Raw genomic sequence first — 20,728 nt, 5'->3', positions numbered from 1 at the left:
GAAATTTAAATGACAGAGTAAGAGGCAAAAATGTGTTTTATAAAAATAGTCATTTTTTTATAGTAACTATAAAGGTTCAAGAGCAAATTTTTATATATGGCTTATACAATTTAACAAAATTTCGATTGTTTAAAACTATTATTTTTTAAAAAAAAAACTTTGATGTTTTTTATGTTTCCAAACAATAATTTTACTCTAAGGCTCCATGCTCATTAAAAACAAACAAACTCATATCTTAATAGTTTAATTATTTTTAGTGAGCTTTAATTAAACTGAAAAAAAAAGCATTGTCAAAACTATCAAAATATGGTAAAATTTACCGTGTTTCTGGCTTTATGGGAACCCCAAAAATCTAGAAAAGTTTTAGCGAAGCACTATTGTAAAAATTGATAATCGAATAGAACTTGATAATTGAATATGGTCTTATAATATGTGATAAATTTGCTAATTGTGGTAAAATCGTAATTTTATCATCATATCTTAGAGCGTGTCACGCAAAACATTTATTCGGTTAAATTTACTTTCCGGTTTTTTTTTTTTTTTTTTTTTACTAAACTTGTATAATAAAAAGAACTATAATTTTGTTCACATGGTAAATCATTACCATATGAACAAAAATATTACCGATGGATAGTTTAAATATTTAGTTTAATGGTTTAAACATATTTTAATTTTATTAACCAGAACTATTGCTTTTTTTAGAAATGGCAACTTTAATAGAATATTATTTTGCCTCATCAACTATATTATCCTGTAATGAAATTGAACAAAGGTTAATTTGTACTATAATATGGTTCCGCATTTAGGTGGCAGCAACCTTGCACGATACTATGACTTAAGATGCTCCAAAATTTTTAACAATAAAAAATTGCTTCAGTTCTTTTATATTCGCTTAGTAACAATATTTTTAGGTCTATAAAAGTTTTGTTGGGATTAGTTAATAAAAAGAGCAAATACAAATCAAGTGATTAAACAAACGATAAAAATAATAGAAAATCAATTTCAGCTCAACAAAGTGTACAAATGGTGTTTATATAAGTGAAAAAACTGAAATACTAAAAACTTTAAGTGATTACTGTACCATTACATAAAAGTGCATTCTTAAAGCTCTAAGTAGATACACTTAACTCATTAAAAATAAAATGCTGATTTTTTGATTGAGCAATATCCTTTTAAAATCGGTTTTAAATAAAACTAATAATAGTAATTATAGAAATTTACAGCAAAGCAACGAATTTGGACAAATAATTTAAACACATTGAGTTTACTCTGCAGCTTTTTCTCATCACAATCGTAAATGTCATGCATTGTTAATAGGATGCAAATACCATTTTAAGCAAATCGACTAGTTTGGGATTTCAACTATAGTGCTATTTGCTTTACCACTTTTATTTACGGAAAGATAAGCAACTATTAAATATATTTAAGCGCAGCCTCGCACTTGCATGAATTTTAGGATTTTTATCTTATGTTTATTTTGCTAAGAAAATGATTTCTTAAGTACAAAACACTTTAGAATTGATTATTGAAATAGTAATTGGCTTATGTGTGCAATGCAAATTGGCTTAAAGGGAAGTTTATTTTTGTTCAACTTTGATATAAATTTGTTTTTATACAGTAAATTGAGGTTTTTAAACTTATAGTTTATGCAATTTTAATTTTTTTAACAGGTTATCTTTTTTTTAAAAAGGGATTTTCCATGCATATGATATAGGTTTTAATGCAAAAATAAATTAACTTCAGAAATTAAATTTAAAAATGAATGTTTTAGATACAATTAGGTGAAGTAATTTTTTCTCAACATCCGATTTCACAAGGAAATCAATCCATAGAATTTAACCCTTTTACGTAGAATTTTTATTAAAAGTATTTTTCATGCCTTTTTCATCATTTTGCTTTAATTTAGATCAAAATAAGCAAAAATTGAACATTATATTTAGAATTTTAATAATTTATGGTTTTGAAAAACAGCAGGAAATACCGATCTTTTTTCGCGTCCAAACAAGACTCACTTTCAAACAATAATTTGCACTTAGTTGCAGTTATTTTGATCTAAGGGAAACATTTATAATTGAAATTTTTTTAACTTTTAAAATCAATTATTGATAAATGTTTGAACATGATTTAAAAAAAAATAAAAAAAGTTCGAGATACTTTTTTTGGATTTTTAATTTCAGCACGATTATCTAACATATTTTTTAATAACTATTAGATTATTTTTTTTTTAAATAAAGAAATGCCAAAATATATTTTTTTTGATTGGAGCATCAGAAATAAAATATTTTAAAAGGACAATTAGGTACCATCTGCGTCAAAGGGCTAAACAGTTGATGGCACAATAAAAGGTCAAGCAAAAAGAAAACAGATTAGAATGAGATAAAATGAACAATACTCAATAAAAAAAACCCACTTAAGAGTTTCAGCTGTTAAGTTGTTAAGTTTATAAAATTTAATTGGTTGTTAAGATTTAATCAGTTGGTTTAACTAATCGATATCTAAAGCAATCAATATATATTCTATAGCTTAATCGAAGTCAAAATAGACTGTTTATTTTGAAAAGCCAATTTTGTCATCAAATAAGATGCATAGAAGAAGAAAAAAAAATCTGGTGAAATTACCGTACTGTATGTTAATTACATTTCTGGTAAAAAAATAATAATTCTGGTCATAAAATCAAAATATACGAAATTTAAACAATTTATTTGGCTCGTATGGTAATGGTTTGCCGAAAATTCCTGTTTTCAAAATTATAGTTCTTATTACCACACATTTAGTAAAAATACAAAATTGAATGCAAATTTCACCGATCCAGAGGTTTTCATGCTATGTTCTAAGGTATCATAATAAAATTACCACATCTAAAATCAAAAATCACAGTAATTAAACCACATTCTACTGTTAATCATACCAAAAGTTATTACCAATGCCCTTTGGTGGTAATTATTTTTTGGTGTTTCCATAGAGGCAGAGATATGGTAAACCGTGTCATATTCTAGTCGTTTTGACTATGTTTTTTTTCAGTGTATATTGATTGCTTTAAGCATGCTCAATTAATTAAACTGACTAATAAAATGAGGATGCATGAAATGAGTAATAAAATGATGATGGTTAAACATTTTTTTACATACTAAAAGCAAGCATTTTTGCCTACATACTTTGCAATTTTGAACACAACTCAAAAGACAAGAGAGCACAAGGTTAAGTATTTAATTTCATAACCATCGTTGGAAAGCCGACCCAATTTTGGGTTTACGAATACCAGTATTCAAATCGGTAGCCTTGAAATTTTGAATCCAATCCAGAAGAACCCAATCCTTAACTAAGTGGATGAGCTTTTGAATGACAATTACTCACGGTAGCGTTATGTGAGAAGAAAACTTCACAAACTTCGCATGGTTAGCTCGACAGCAGCATGATTCTTTAACAGCTGATTATAATTCGTATCAAAACAGTGGTCGTAGTGGGTCATGTCATGAGCTGTATGCGAAAGAATTGGAAGACAAACTTGTCCTTGGTAGACAAACTGTTATTAAAAGACAAGCGCTCTATCCCCCGAGCTACTACAGTTATGCACTTCTAAAATTCTTCTAAATAATGCTTCTAAAAATGCAATCTCTTATCAAATCAAATCAAATTTTCTATCTAATTAATACTTCTTAAAATTCAATAATATTTTTTAGTTTCTCAAATTTTTTTTTTGTCTAGGTGCATGATTTTTCAGTTGGGTAAAAGTTCACGTGAACTTCACTTTAAAAAATTTAAAAAGCTAAAAAAATTATACTATTAGTACCTTTTTTTTATAAAAAGAATTTAATACATGAGTTTACGCATTAAAGAAGAATGTTTTTATACATATTGCTTTCAGATATTTTAATCTCTTCAATCTAAGAAATTAAAAAAAAAAAATTATTTCATTTGTTCATTTTTTTTTACTAAAAGAATTCAACACGTGACTTCAAACACGTGCAAAGCTATTTATGAGGTTTTTTTTATTAAATACCCTTTTTAGTTTTTTTTTAGAATTTCACTTAAAAAATAAACGAATAAAAATTAAGAAAAAAAAAACTATTTTATTTGTGCCATTTCTTCCGAAAAGAATCTAATATGTGACTTCAAGCTCTTACATATGAGGAATGTTTACTAAACATTTTATTTCGATATTTTATAATTTAACTATAAATGTTATCCATCTTCAATTTTTCTTACGATAAGAATTTAATATAAGACTTCAGACATGTATGAAGCTCTTCATCTTGAAAGTTTTTAACATTCCATTCAAGATATTAATAATTTCACTACAAAAAGTTAAAACGGCTTTAAACCCGTTTAATACTATGAATTTATAAAGAATGTTTTTAAACATTCTTTTTAGATTTTTAGTACTTTCAGACATACATTGCTTTTTTTTTATTTTTTAACTCTACCCTTGCTACTTTCAGGTCGTTCACAGTCTGCCTTTCCCATCACCTGCTATAGTTTACGTCTGATGCTTTCAGAATCAAGAAATAAATTTGATAAATGTACCAACATGGGGACATGTATTTTTTTTCGCTAAGCACATGACTAAATTCTTACAAACAACCTAAAAATGGATTGAAATAATTAGTTTTCCTGGAAACACCAGGAATGTCGCTGATTTTATGTTTTTATGTGAGTAATAAAAATGTTTATTTGATAAATGATACGACCGCTTTTCAAGACACTTTTTTAACGAAACAAATTTAAACTTTTCCTCGTCGCCGTTCTCTGTCGTACGCTTCGTAAAGCGAATGAGTGGAAATTAGAAATAATGAACGTTTATCTTCTGACTACGAGGTTTCAGTAAACTTAGTTTTTGTTTTCCCTTCGAATAAAAGACAGTATTAATGCCTGTGATATGCAAGTACAATTTCTTTAAAAAGTATATATTTCGAAGATTTCTAAAGTTAAAAAACTAATGTAATTTCTAAAAAGAAAATCTAGTTTGTTTTTTAAAATTTTTGTGAACGGTATGACGGAGAAGGTTGAAAATTGTGAAAAAGGAATTTTTTTTTAAGACTTTAATTTAAGTCATACAAGTATAAATTCTCTATCAACATCTTAATTAGTTTTGATTTAGAAAAATTAGATTGAATGAATATAGAATTATAAGTTAAAATTGTTTTAAATTGTTTCAATAATAAGTTCATGGGTGGCTTTAATTGTATACTTTAAAAAATATTCTGAAATATATTAACTATGAATTATTTAAAATTAGAATTATTGACTTTTTTAAAAAACAAAATCCCATTTATAATTTTCTTTAACTGCAATGAAAATTTCGTGTTAAGATTTATTTGTCATGTCAGGATTTTTTTCTCCTCCACTTTTCCTCTTGTTGAAAAAAAAATCGTGTAACGCTTGTTCTAAATCGTACCTGTGACCAAAATTTTAGAAAAATGTAGCATAAGAAAATTGGAATAAAAAAAGCGTTTTAAATATTATTTCCAATAAATTTTCAATACGCAGCATATGTATGGGAGACTCTTGCACCTAGCTGATTTGTGTAACAACTGGTCACAAAAGGTAATATTTGTAGTGTTGATGATTATTTAGGTTTTACAGGTACGTGTTAGAGAATCCTTTTTGATTTTCTTTAGTTGCTGAAAAATGTTTCGATCAATTTGAGTGGAAAATAAAACTTTACAGTTCCTACATTTGAAATAAAACTAAGGCAGATTAGCAACAAAATGTCATTATTATTTTTTAAAAATGAAATATCATTTTTTTAAAAAGAAAAATTATTTATTTTTGTTAGACCTAATAAAATTAAAAATTCGTATTCATGTTGTATCTTGAACCAATATCTGTTTTGTGCCTTGCACCAGTCCCAGGTATGAACAACAGGTTTAATTAGCACAATTATATTTCTCTGTGGACTATGTCACTAACAATAAGCAAAACATTTTATTTTCTTAGCAAAAGTATACATTTTTGCAATATTTCAATAAAATATTCCTTGATATTGCGTATATGACTTAATTTATTTCAGCTATATCAGACTACTAGAAAAATATGTTTTGATTGCATGAATTTCCAAGCTCCAAAAAAAAAAAAAAAAATTCAAATTAAGTGTTATTCAATGAAATAATAGCACTATAACATAAGGTCCGAAGTACACCACCATGTTATACCTTTGACCTATTTTTCCTACTTTAAAAATATTTGTTAATCGGTAGTTTAAGGCAGATTTTGTTTATAAAAATATTATATTAATAGACAAACGTATGATGTATTTCCCATAAATTTTTTGATTTAATCGAATCGTTACTTTCCGCATAAAATGAATAAAATAAGTAAATGGGTTCTGAGTACAAACTCTCCCCTACAGCTGGCAAACCAAGAACTAAATTTCTAGTGCAATCTAAGAAAAATCAGTTCATCGCTGAACCACACTGTCAGAAATTTCTTGGAAAAATGGTTAAATAACAATTTATATAATTGTTATTTTACCATATTTAAACAAAACAGTCGCATACCCATAAATAAGATGGTATTTAGACTGTTAACTGAGAGAAAAACCGTTCATTAACTGCTTCCAACTAATGCGGTTAAAAAAACCCGAATTTCTTCGCACTAAGAAGGCCCACCTAACGAAGCCACTTGGTTTTTTGCAGCTGCTGGGAACATGTTATAGCGAGAAGGCTAATCTGTCAATCTCATGAACGACAGAATGGGGCTATGAGTTCCAGCGTTGAAACCGCAATATTTCCTCCATTCCCTTCAACACATGAAGTGTTTCCAGTGTCTTGGTCTTTTCAATTTGTGACCCTGGACTATTAAAATATGATAGTCTCACTCACGCATAGATGGCGGCATCAAAAAGTTGCTTAACCCAAAAAGTGAAACAACCAGGTAAACTAATTAAACCACATTCCACTGACCATATAATAAAACACAAGTCAACCACAACCTATCCCCAATGTCCATTAACTAACTGAAGGCCTGGCTCCTCATTTTTATGGATTTGAAACCATGTTAGTGGTAAGTGGTTAAAAAATCGTTTAGCTTTATATTCATGGTTTTTTAAACTCACCAGTTGTAAACGGTTTCAAAACCGCAAAAGTAAAAAAAATATTTTCCTTAAACTTTACGGTTAATTGGATAGGCAGGCTGTTGCAGGTTATTCTACCATTGTGTTCGAATGAATATTTTAATAGTGTATAAGATCATTACCTTGAAGTATAATACGATGTAAATTTCTTGTAACTTTACCAGGAATTTGAACTAAAGTAATAATACGTAAAGGGTAATATGGTTTAACTTAGCACTATATTAATGGTGCAGCAAGTTTGAACGATTTCATGATTCAAGATGCACTAAAATTTTTTTAACGGGGCATAAAGTAAAGTTCGTTTATAGCCCAATTGTGCCTAGCATTCTTTTAAAAGGTCGCTCCTTTTTCTTGAAAGAAAAAAGATTTAAAGCAAAAGATCGAATCAAAACGTGACAAACCATAAAATATTATTTTTTGTAATATTGGTGACGGAAGGCCATAAAAAAATATATAATAAAAAAATTGAGATCGCCTTTCGGAGATCACAGGTTACCCATTACCAAAATGGTTGTTGTCTAATTTATTTTCATTTTATTATTATTTTTTACTTACGCTCTTTATTTGTGATATTTACCTGAATTAGTAATGAAAATGATGCAGTTTGAGCTGTAGGTTAGAATTTATGATTTTTAATTAAAACAATAAAAACAAAAATATCATTCAAATGATGAAATTCTCTCTTATTCACAACTTAATAAGTATTAATGGGATCTCTCTGGTCCCATATCTCAATAATAAACTCACCAACTTAGTGCATAACGAAATTAAAGGGGAAAAAAGAATGTTAAAAAAATTATCAAACAGCAGCGGTTGCCATAGCAACGCATGCAATGACGACGCATGCGCACTGTTTACTACTACTCTTGAACATAGTTGAAAAGTGTGATGACTTCCAAATAAGGTGCGCATGCCATCAAACCCTAAACAATACGAATTTTGCCAAAGGGTAAAAAGCGAGGATACGTGTTTAGTTATTTGGAATTACTAATAACTACATGTTATTGCTATTATTTAAATCTGCATATAATCCTTACGCATTAATCCCAAAATTTTCAAGCAATACAACAATTCTTTTAGAAATGAATAGCAAGTCAAATTATCCAGAACTATGGAACATTTTATATCCGTTATTCAAAGATGAATATAAAGATTAAAATAATAGCACGAAGCATTAATAAACATTTTTTCATGCCACCATCAAACCATTAACATTTGAATTATTAATTTTAAATTCCAGTCAATGCGAAAAATCGCCAATCATTGAAAGGGAGAAGGATTTAAAAATTATGTCTCTAAACTAAAACATAATTTATGTTTCACTTCGTGAATATAATAATATTCGAGACTCATCACTTGATCTTGTAAAGACATCCGAGAATAAATATAAAGGTGTAACATTTTAAGCTGAAACATTTTTAATGTAATTTATTGAGTGAAGCCGGCGCTTTGACTAATGGGGATTGCTTTACTAATGGGATAAAAGTAAAGTAGTTCTTCTTGATGATGCTTACGTAGAAAGAGATTGGTAAAAACTTTAGATAATGTGGTAAGTCAAAATGGCATTGCGCCGGTGACATAACTACAAGTTTTCCCTTTCTACCAATATTCAATTAATGCTTTTGACTTCTTTAATTATGTATTGAGAGTTAAATGAGACTATTAGCTTAAGGAAATATTTTTGTGGTTTTGATTAAAGCTTTATCAGAAATTTTATCATGAATTTATAAAATATTACTTAGAAGGAAAATTATACTGTGAGCTCCAAATATGTAAACTATTATTTTTGACTGTTGAAAAATGTTATTATGATTTGCGTTTCTGCATTATAATATGTTAGACTTTATAAACGATTATTTATCTCAAAAGTGTTAAAATATGGCGCGTATTATATTTTGAAGATTACTCTTTTTATCAAACAATAATGGATGCTATCTGTGTTTAAATTATAAAAAAAAAAAAATACATTTTAAATTACTATTTTTATTAGTTTATTATGGCTCAGTTAAAATTTTGTTTTTGAAAAATTATAGTTATTTTAATAAAACTATGGCAATTTGGTAATATGTTGATGACCCGAAAAGTGGACTTTAAATGGGATAAAAGTAAAGAAGTTCTTGATGATGCTTACGTAGAAATAGATTGATAAAAACTTTAGATAATACGGAAAGTCAAAATGGTATTGCGCTGATGACATAACTACAACAGTTTTCCCTTTCTACCAATATTCAATTAATGTTTTTGTCTTCTTTAATTTTCTGTTGAGAGTTAAATGGCACTATTAGCTTACTAAATAATTTTTCTGGTTTTGATTAAAGCTTTATCAGCAATTTTATCTTGAATCTATTAAATATTATTTCAATGGAAAGTAATACTGTGAGTTCCAAAAACGTGAACTATTATTTTTGATGGTTGTAAAATGTTATTATTATTTGGTTTTCAGCATTACAATACATTCGGCATTATTTTATGAATATTTAACACAGAAATGTTTTAATTTGGAGATGTATTACGTTTTGAAGCCTGATCTTTTTATCAATCAACAATAGATGATATTTGCGGTTGAATTATAATTAAAAAAAAACACATTTTAAATTACCATTTGTGTTTTTTTAGTTTCTTGTCGGATATTTAGAGTTTTTCTATCGAAAAATGATAGTTATTTTAGTAAAATTCGGGTATTTTGGTAATGTCTTGAAGTCAAAAAAAGTTATTAATCTCCTGTTCAATTCAAGAAAAATCAATCCAAAAATTTTAAAATTGAAGTTGAATTTTTGAGCTAAATGAAAACAAAAAGTTTCATTAGTATCCCTGTCTTCATTAAATTAATTCTGCATGTTTTATTTAGTTCTTTAAAACTCAAAGTTGATTGTACCGGAAAATAAAAATTAGACTCTCTTTTTGGCTGATTACATAATTTTTCGTCAAATATCGACATTGGTTGGTATAACATATTACTAAAATATTTATACTGAAATATTTATAAAGAAAAGAAGTTCTATTATATATTGAAGCCTTTTATATGCTGATAAAAAAACAAATTAATTTATTTGAAATTAGTGAAGAAATCGTCAAAATAGTTAGCAAAATTTTGCTTACAGAAAATCGCGCTTAAAATGAAAATTTCAAAGCCTTATGCTTCGATAAAGAAGCAATTGTTATACTGGTGAGATTAAATTAAAAATGAAGCATCAATAGAAACAAATCGGTAAAAGACTTAAATAAAGTGCAAAAGAAAAAAATTTGTCTAACTTTATCCTAAAACTCATATTCAATTATTGTTTTTGACTTCTTTTTTATTGCATTTTGAGGGTTAAATAAGATTATTTTCCTGCGTAAATATTTTTGCAGTCTTAATAATATTATTCAGACAGAAATATGAATATATTTTCCATAATGCTGACGATGTGTTGTCCATAATGTTGTCAAAAAGGTTTTTAAAGAATTTTGAACACAATTATTTTTTCCCACTTTATTTAGGAAATATTTCTTTTTCGCCTCCGTTTTTAAAGCAGAAAATAAATTGATACGAAGATCTTAATTTTTACCCCTGTAGCATTTATTTGCTTCTTGTTCCACAACGAAAAATGAAAAATCACAAGAAAAAAATAGAGAATAAATAAAATAAATAAATAAAATAGAATAAAATGATATGAAATAAAATAAAAATTACGCTGAATTTAAATATAATTTTCACTGCACATAAAGATTTCTAATCGTATAGTAGTGCATTGTAAGAAATTTCTCGGAAAAAATGGTAATATAAGAATTTATTTAATTGTTATTTTATTATATTCAAACAAGACTGTCAAATAACCTTAAAGGAGATGAACTTCAAACTGTCTACTATAAATAAAAAAAAAAGGTTTATTAACTGCTTTCACCCAATATGGTTAAATAACCAAAAATTTATCGAACCAACTAAGCCGACCCAATGAAACCATTTAGTTCCCTGCAGCTGGGTACATAATATAGCCGAGAGGTGTAATCTGTCAGTCAAATGACTAACAGAACAAGAGTTCAAGTTTCAACGTTGATGCCACAATATTTCTTTCATTCCAGTGTCCAGAACTCCCCAATTTGTGACCCTGCACTATTAGAATGCGACACTATTATTCACCCCATAATGGCAGCACCAAAAAGCAGCTAAGCATGAAAGAAGTCTAGTTTTTTTTATCTCTTACAATAGGTGACACAACCAGATGAACTAGTTAAACCATATTCCTCGGTTCATTTCATAAAACACTAGTCAACCGCAACCTAACTCCTATGTCAGTTTCCTAACGAAAAGGATTGTCCTAATGTTCAATTAAATTCCTTTTTTACGGCTTTGAAACCATGCTAGTTGTAAATCGCAAGTTGTTAAAAAACCGTATAGTTTTGTATTCATGGTTTTTGAACCTGTAAGCAATTTCAAAACCGTAAAGGTAAAAAACTAACTTTACCGTAAACGTTACGATTAATTAGACAGACAGACTGCTTCTGGTTATTTTACCATAACTTCAGAATAAAATTCCAACAGTATCCAACCCTCATATATGAGGAGTTTTTATTCCATTCACCGTCCTTTTGTTTAAAAATAATATTAAAAAAAATCCCTTTGTAACCGAAACTATATCAATAACATGTACGCCATTAGATTTTCAATTTTTAATAAAATTTTAGGTACATTTTTTAATAAATGTTTAAGCTTTCAAATGCCAAAAAATAATAATCTTGTGTTATTAAGCAAAGCAAGTACTTTCTATCATTAAAGTTATTTATACATCAATTTTAGTTACTTAGTTTAAAAAAGTTGAATACTTTAAAAAGCTATGTCTGCAGTTTATTTTTTATGTTATATGTACGTGTGTTCTTAGTCTTAGGGATTTTTTGATTAGTAATGTAGTTTATGAATTTTAAGACACCTTTCATTCAATTTGTTGTTATTATATTTAAAAAATATCCTACTGCAACGATTACTACATCAAAAATAACCATATATTCCAATTTTTTGTAAAATTTTGCTTAAATTTTTAAAATATACGTTTATGAAAACCGTTGTTGTCAAATTTCAAATAATAATTTAAGTAAAAAAACAAGGTTGATTTCCTTAAAAAGAAAATTGCAAAAGCGTTCTTTCTCTGCTAATTATATGTTTTTAAAAAATATGAATATTAGTGTAATTAGATATCCTTTTGAATTCATTGATGATCTCAAGATTTATGAAATTATGTCCTAAATCTTCGCTAAATGCAGAGAAAAATTAGGCAATTATTTAACTAAAAAGTAGCAACTTTAACGCAGAATAAAATCAAAGCATTTATTTAATCTTTTTTACTGAACGCAAGAAGGAATTCAGTTCCAAAAGCGTAATTTTCAAAAATAATCGACATTATTCATTACGATTGCGCTAAAATTCAAAGACCGTGATATAAATATTTTTTAAAACAACAAATTATATTTTCTCGCTTTCTATTGAAATGTTACTGCTCTTGAGAGAAAAAAATTACTATTCATGCAAAAATAAAAGTTTAATCTTCGAATAAAATATACGCAAATATAGGAAAAATGGAACTGAAATTACTATCTTCGCAACAACGCTGAAATTTTTCTTCCAAAATCACTAAACAAATTATAATTTGTAAGGTTTAGAAATACATAAATTTATTTTCACCGGAGAAAAAGTTAAAACAATTCGATGAAATTTTATTTATTTCAGAAGTCTCTCTCCCGAAATGAAAAATTTGAATAAAAACTATCTAATTTTATCGAGTTGAATACAAACCAATGAAATAAAGAAAATTAATTAATGTTTGTCGTAAAACACATTTAGCAACAGATTGTAACTCAGCAGACATTATACCGTTGAGCTAACGCTTTGAATCCACGGTAAATCAGGTAAGCGCAATATCGGAGGTTTACGCTCGACTTGGATAAAGCCCCATTTTATTGCAAAGCTCCACTTAACTGTTTTTTTTTTCATATATAAAGGGAGGGGATATTCTTAGCAGGAAAGAAACCTCTAATTTATCTGAATGATAAAACACAAAATTAAGATTTGGGAGATAAGGTTCACCATTTAGTGGGTATATCGACCATGTCTTTGTTTCTTATATTTTTTAAAGGGCTTAATAAACATTGATAATGTACGTATTTTCTTACTTTTGATAATTGTTGTGGGTAGTGTTGCATGAATATATATATATATATATATATATTATGGTTCTTGGCTGAACATGAGCTTTTGTTAGAAAAATTGGTTTAAAGAAACAGAGCGCCTAATTCTGACATGGGTAAAAGGCGTGATGACTCCTGGGGGCTCTTTTATGCGGACTATATTGGTAATATCTATCCCTCTATATATATATTGTGAAAAAGTATGATAAGAACTACCAGAATCTGGTAAAATTTACCATGTTTCTCGCTCTGTGAGAACACCAAGGAGCTGGGGAATTTTTACCGAAAGGCTTTGGTATTTGGCTTTGGTATTTATTATATATGGTTTTATAGCACAAGATAAAATTTGGTAATTTTGGTGAAATTCGGTATTTTTATCATGATACCTTAGATATCATGTCAGAAAAACGGTTTATTAGGTTAAATTTTCTTTTCAGTTTTATATTTTTTAGTGTGATTAAAAGAAATATAATTTTGAAATCCAGATTTCACGCTGAACCGTTATCACATGAATGGGAAAAAAAAACAGTTTAGAGTTAGCAGAATTTTTATCTCTGTGCATATAAATATAACAAAGCTTAAATAATATTAATCTCCGAGAACTCTAAAGCAGACAGCTCCTGAAACTTAAAAGAAAAAATATTTAAAAAATAAAAAAAATTAAATATATATAAAAAATCAATTTTTAAAAATACTGTAGAGCATTAGCCTATATTGCAGGACCTGGCAAGTGATTATATATCTCTCTTAAGGAATCTTTTTTTTAAAATAAGTTTTACACTAGGTTGTTGGAGTTCACGATGAAATATTTCACCATGTTCAGTTGAAATAAACATAATAAACATTTAAAGCTTCTGAAAGTTTTTATCCTCATGGAATGATAAATATTTTGTCATTTTTGGGGATTATCCGTGAAACAAAAAAAATTGAAATGAACTTGGCGATTTCAAAATATTACTATTAACCGATATTTTAACTTTCAAATTTTTTCAACAGTTAGTATTCCTTTTGATAATCTCTTTTTGCATTATGAAATATAATATAAAAGGAATAACTCTACTTGTTTTTACAGATTCCGAAAATTTTAAGAAAACACTATATTTTTGTTGATAGATCCTGCAATCGTGGTCTCTAAATTACTCATGTAAGTTGGAGACAAAGATACAAGCAGTTGAAAAAGGTCTAATTTTGCTGTTTAATAAAATTTTTCATTAAAAAGAAAATCAGAATTTACTATGTAACACGCATTAAGATATGTGATAATATTTAAAAAAATCTTTAAAATAGACTTCGAGAAAAAAAAAGAAGTTAAAAGGCTGGAGCAAAACCATTGTGACATTTCAAGCTTTAATTCACGTATAGTACTTAACTTATCTTACTTAAATATCAGTAGCGACGTTATTGTGAAATTTAACCAAAAGTATAAAATTTATCAGTTTTAAAACCATATATTTTAAGAACGATTTTCCTCTACCATTTCTTTAACCTTGACCATTGCAGTCTTAAAAACTTCTTAAGACTACATTTCAAATTTACTCTTTTTTTCTTCTAAATGCAGCTGCGATATCCATTCTCAGATGCTTAAGGTATCTCACGAATATACTTCGTGACGTATCAGAAAATTAAGACGATTCGAAGAGCATGTGGTTAGCTGAATCAACTGATTTTTTTTCTTCTTTTTTTCGGAACCTACCAGAGATGCATAGAGGTAAATGTGACTTCATTGTACGCATAATTTGAATTAAAACCGGCTGCAATAGATTGAAGTAAACCAACAATGACGTTGTTAGTTGAGTTGGAACAGTTTGGTCATAGAATCATGTGTTTGTGTCTTGATAAGAAGAAATAGACTACGTTTTTTTATTGCTTATAATGAGTTTTTATCTCTTTACTCTTTCTGTATATATATATATGTTGGAGTTCACGATGAAATANTATATATATATATATATATATTTTTATATATATATATATATAAATATATATATATATAAATATATATATATATATATATATATATATAAATTTAATTTTTATTTCTTAAATTTTTTTAATAAAGAAGAGGCAGGATTATGCAATATTTATTGGCTATAAAAAACCAGTGCATTATAGAAATAAATAATTTTTTATTGTTGCACAAAATAGTTTATAATATAGATTACGAATGGATTTTTGGAAATTGAATCGCATTGAATCCCTTTTGGAAACTGAATCCCAAATGCGAAACTGAATCACATTTAAGGCCAGAAGATTTAAACCCAATGTTATTGTTATTGCAAATTTTAGAAAATGCAGTTGTTTTTCTATTTAAACACAGCATTTGAATTTATTTATTTGAATACTATTTCCTTAAATTGTTGTAGTAACAATTGCGCAATTTAGCGTTAGCTACGATTAGTTCAAAATTCTCTGAGACTATTCCAATTTTGAAGTTTTCAAATATTTTCGCTCACTTTTAAGTGTGAAAATCTTCTATAAACGTGAGTTTTATTATAAACAAGCGTAATTTCTATAACAATGAAGACAAATTGAATCCAAACTAAAAGATGAACGCATCCAAATTAGATAAATTGCGTCTTTGAAGCGAGAGAGAATGAATAGTTCAAAATCTCAAGTATGTATTCAACCAATTTTCAAACACGTTACTAGGTTGAATGTGTGGGAGATTTAATACATTTAATTAAATTAATTTGATAATTTAGAGCATTAAGAGTTGAAATAAGAGTGATTGCGTTTAAATGAGTAGAGAAATGAAACTTTAGTAAATATTTCCGAATTAAGTTTAATTATCGGATGCATTGAGATCAAAGGTTAGAAGTTTTTTTTTATTCCGTCGTAAAATACTATGTATCACCCTCAGACAGCATAAAAAGTTTAATTTATGATATAAAAACATTTGAACTATACCAAAATATACCAAAAATATAACATACTTTCGATATGGTGTCAAAAATATCACAGTGATGAAGTAATGGACATTAAATATTTTAGTGAAAAGCAAAAATTTTTTTGACAGCACCTTCCGAAGCATAATATAGTATACTAATATAAGGATAATAATATACAGTATAGTAATTATACATGCATTGATTTTTTAAAGTGCATATTTTTTATAAGTTTTGAGAATTCTAAATTTTTATTTTTATTTTGCTATTAATTTACAGTGTAAAAAATGAAAATAGGAGCAAATCTTAAATAAATTTTGATCAAATGACCTCATCTTCCTGCATTAAGAATCAACCTTTATTTTTGGTGACTTTGAATATGCTTGTTAATTACTACAGATGATATTTCAGGTAACAAAATCAGGCACAAAAATCTATTTTTGCTTAATAAATCTACCTTTTTTAAAAATCAATTCGTATTTTTGATTATCAAAAGATAAGAAGTAGACGTATAGGGAAAATATGGTTTCGGTAGTTAAGCTAGAATAGCCATAAAAAGTCAATATCCTTCCTAATTTTTTTTATTTTAACTTTCTGCATACCTCCACATTACTATTTCAACAAATTTAAAAAAAATTCGTATTTATTTAGAGATTATTCTATACAAAAAATGTTTTTCTGTAGGTATTTATAATTTTTATTTCTCAGTTTGATAATGGTAATTTTTTTTTGAATCATAAGGTTTTCTTAACTATAAATATTAACTATTATCATAAGGCTTTCTTAACTTACTTATTTTGAACGATGCAGTTTACTTTAATATTTTAAATGTTTTCATTTAATATTTTATAGTTTAAAATAGTAAAAATTTGTATACCTTACGATTCAAAATTTTTTAAATTACTGAATAATAAAATAATAAAAAATAATAATAATAAATAATTATTTTTTGCATCGAATCAGTTTTGGACAAACAAGTTTTATTTCTGTACGGGAAAAACCTTTTTCAACAAGTTTAAATAATTTAATAAGTAATCACCCTTGAACACCATTAAGATTGGCTTGTTAGTTTGTGTGCAAAAATCCCATCATTAGGCTAAATGTTTTTCAGGTGTTCTTCGTTTGATTTGCTTACAGTTTTCTTCACGTTGTGTTAAAATTGTAGTAAGTTTGTATTTATAGGTATGCAATATTTTAATTCATTTTTTGTTTTTTTAGGTCCTGTTCTTCCTTTGCAACTTGTGTGATGCCTTTTTTAACAGAAAAAGTATTTTTTTACAAAAAGGATTAAAATATGAATAATAAAATATCAAATGTTTTCAAGAAATTTTAAATATGTTATTTTTATCAATAGAATTACGTTAATTACATTTTGCAATTCTGTTGAATTTAGCAGAGTAATTGGACAGGATGAACTAGATTAAGTGCTGTGAAATTATATTAAAAGCAAATTGAGAGTAGGATCATATGGAATATTTTTTATTGAAATGAACAGTATTGAAAAGACTGTAATGAACAGTGTAGTTTATTCTACATCAATTAATTATATTAATTTTCACATTATAATTATTATCTTGCATCTTATTTTGTGTGTTTTATATATATCAATTAACAAGACTGTATTTTTTGGATTAAATGATATTATTTTGTATTATTTCTTGTATTATAATTTTTGTATTATTTTGAAATAAAAATATATTACCACGAAAAAAACATTGTAGCATTTAAGTGCTTTAATAAAGTGAAATCTTGAAATGTTTAGTAATTTTTTTTTTGAACTTCAAAAATCTTTTACTCATAGAGCATAGATTGTGGAAATATTTATGTATTTACATATTTTTGATACTCATTTGTCTAAAATTTCCTAATGATCTTAAATATTTTTAAATATTTTAATTGGCTATACCTAGCTTTAAATTCTTGATACAATTTCTAAACTTCAGAAACTCAGAAAGGTGAATTTGTGAGAATGAACTTCTCATAAATTCACCTTTCGAATGAACGAGTGAATGAAACGAGTATGACTTGGGCAGATGTATTAAAAAATGAAAGGGTTTCCAACATTTTTATTATTTTTTTAAACTTTTTGTTACAAAACTATTATACAAAGAAAAAGTTAAGCAATGTTTCATCACTACACTTGAATACGTATAAGAGATATAAACCATCAAATTTAAGTTTAGTATTATCTTCTTTATTAAACTTCAATTTTTTTGTTGCACAAAAGTGGTTAAAATGCACCAAGCTTTATTACTCAATTTGATTATCCGAATTAGTGCTATTGACTGATTAAATGCAATGAAATATTTGATAAACATTTATAATTTTTTTACCTTATTCATCAAAATTAAACTGGAAAATTATTTTTTGTTTGTCAGAAGTGGAGAAAAAAAAGCAAGCTAAATAAATTTTTATGCATTGTTTTAATATAATAAATTATTAAATAACGTTTCTCTCAAATCGAAGTAAGTATTTTAAAGCATCTGAAAATAGAATAAATATTTTTCTTCATATATCACTCCAACATCCTTCTAAGTTCAATAATCAAAGTAGCTAAGCAATAGCCAAACAAAAGAAGTTTTCTTTAAAAATACATAAACAAAAGACGCATCGAAATTCTCATTACTTTAAACCCTGTTAACAGGCTTAACTTTATTTATTACATACAAAATGCCAACAAAAAAGCAACCAAACAAGTCAATTTATAGAAAACATAAATTTTTATGGGGTAGGTTGACTTTGATTTTTCTCCAGATAGTATTTATTAAAAAAAAAAAATTAATATTCATACTCATACGAATGAAACAAGATTTTATATTTATTTCTTTGTGATCTGAAAAAGTTCAGAAACAAAAAATGTATTACATATTTTGAAAACAAAGTTAACAAGGATACGGGATAGAATTTTTCAAATTTCTTTGGAGGGAAAAATTGGATTTTTTTTATTTGTTTGATAGATGTAGCAAAATATTTCAATCATTTTATAAGATTTTTTGTTCTTAAACGTTAAGGATTTTTTCTAAAACACTTATTTTATACTTTTTATACGTAAGTAAGGAGTCATAAACCGTCGAATAAAATTATTCATATAAAATTTTAAAATTTATAACTAATGCGTTGAGAAGAAGCTTTCTTTTTTCAAAGTTTGTTAGTTTCCTGTCTAATGATCAAACATTCCTAACTGATAATAATTCAAAAATAAAAAGTTAAGAAATAATAAAACTAGCTGATTTTGGACGTCATGAACTATTTTTTTTATTGATTTAATGTGCCTTAAAAATGAAAAATTTTAGCTTTCCATATCGATCTATATTAGTATAAAATTTTCTAAAAGCATGGTCATTGTTTATTTACTGTAATATCAAATTATAAAAAAAAACAAAAAAAAAATAATAATAAAATACTGTCGAAGAGTATAAAATTCCCATCGAAAAAATTTGTTTAGATATTTTTGCCATTTTAGGTATATGGGTATGTATATATATTTTCTTATACGCTTTCCCTCATATAAAACTGGACTCAACTAGTTTTTTTCTTGAAAAATAATATGTGCTTTAATAACGATACATTTGTTTCCAATATCGATCGATATGAGTACAAAACACTCTAAAAGACATTGTCGTTGTTTATTCACAGTAATGTCAAATTATAAGGACATAAAATTCCGTCGTCAAAAATAAATTTTTTTCCGCTCAAAGCCGAGTAAGAAAAGCAGTGAATTTGATGAGACATTTTTGACAGTGTCGGTATATGGTCAGACATTTTCGAAAATACTTTCCGTCATTTATACCCTGTAGCAACTATTTTTTCATTCAAAAATAAAATAGCCATAATTAATTTAATATTGTAATCAATTTAGTGAGGGAAAGATTTCTTCTTTATGAGAAGCCGATTTGTTTTCTTTGGTCTTTTCCAGTCTTCTTGTTTCTAGCGTGAATGACATTTTTTTCTGTCGTCAGAAGCCATCTAATTAAAATTTTATCTGTGTGTTTAAAGTGAAGTTCTATCGCAATTCTTTGCTTCAGAATTAAAGCAATTTCTTGTCAAAATGCCACTCACTGGTGGATAATTAAAAAATTATCTACTATATTAAATTTTTATCATATTTAAACGTTTAGAAACAGAATTTTATGATGAGATATAATGTCATTACTATATCTTAATAATTGTTACTGAGTCTTTTAAAAAAAAACTATTTTATAAACTACAGTTTTCAGCTAGTAATATTATAATTTAAAGAGTTTTTCAATGATTGATCCAATTTAATTTGTTTCTCTAATGCATAAATAATTATTAGTACAAATAATTTATTTGTAATGTAATATAAATAAATGTAAACTTACTGATAGCAATGCGATTAACAAATATTAGAAAGATTGTAAACGTATTTATTTTGTGAAAAATCCCATGAATGTTTTATAATAATTTTCTTCGAAAAATTTATTATAATTTGAAATTTAATGTGATTTTTTATTTTATTTTTAAGTTATTAACATCAATGTTACATTTCAATACTTGTATTAGTCTGGTAATATTTTCAAATTAGCCTAATAGCATTTCTACCGGATTTCTTTTTACCCTTGCACGCTTGCATAACTCTTATAGGCAATGA

General features: G+C 26.7%; 1 protein-coding gene and 1 long non-coding RNA gene across 2 annotated transcripts in view; one reads left to right on the top strand and one right to left on the bottom strand.

Annotated features, from left to right (window-relative positions):
* Window positions 1-20,728, bottom strand: part of LOC107450919 (NGFI-A-binding protein homolog) — a gene marked incomplete at its 3' end in the record, with an annotated part of 240,314 nt that overhangs the window by 194,976 nt on the left and 24,610 nt on the right.
* On the top strand, window positions 15,658-17,871 carry LOC139427125 (uncharacterized). Its single transcript, XR_011638274.1, has 2 exons — window positions 15,658-16,527; window positions 17,335-17,871. It is a non-coding gene; the product is annotated as an uncharacterized lncRNA (long non-coding RNA).

Source organism: Parasteatoda tepidariorum, chromosome X1 (genome assembly GCF_043381705.1).
Source record: "Parasteatoda tepidariorum isolate YZ-2023 chromosome X1, CAS_Ptep_4.0, whole genome shotgun sequence".
Lineage (NCBI taxonomy): Eukaryota > Metazoa > Arthropoda > Arachnida > Araneae > Theridiidae > Parasteatoda > Parasteatoda tepidariorum.
The sequence above is the reverse complement of the archived record's forward strand: the minus strand, read 5'-3'. Positions and strand labels throughout refer to the sequence as shown.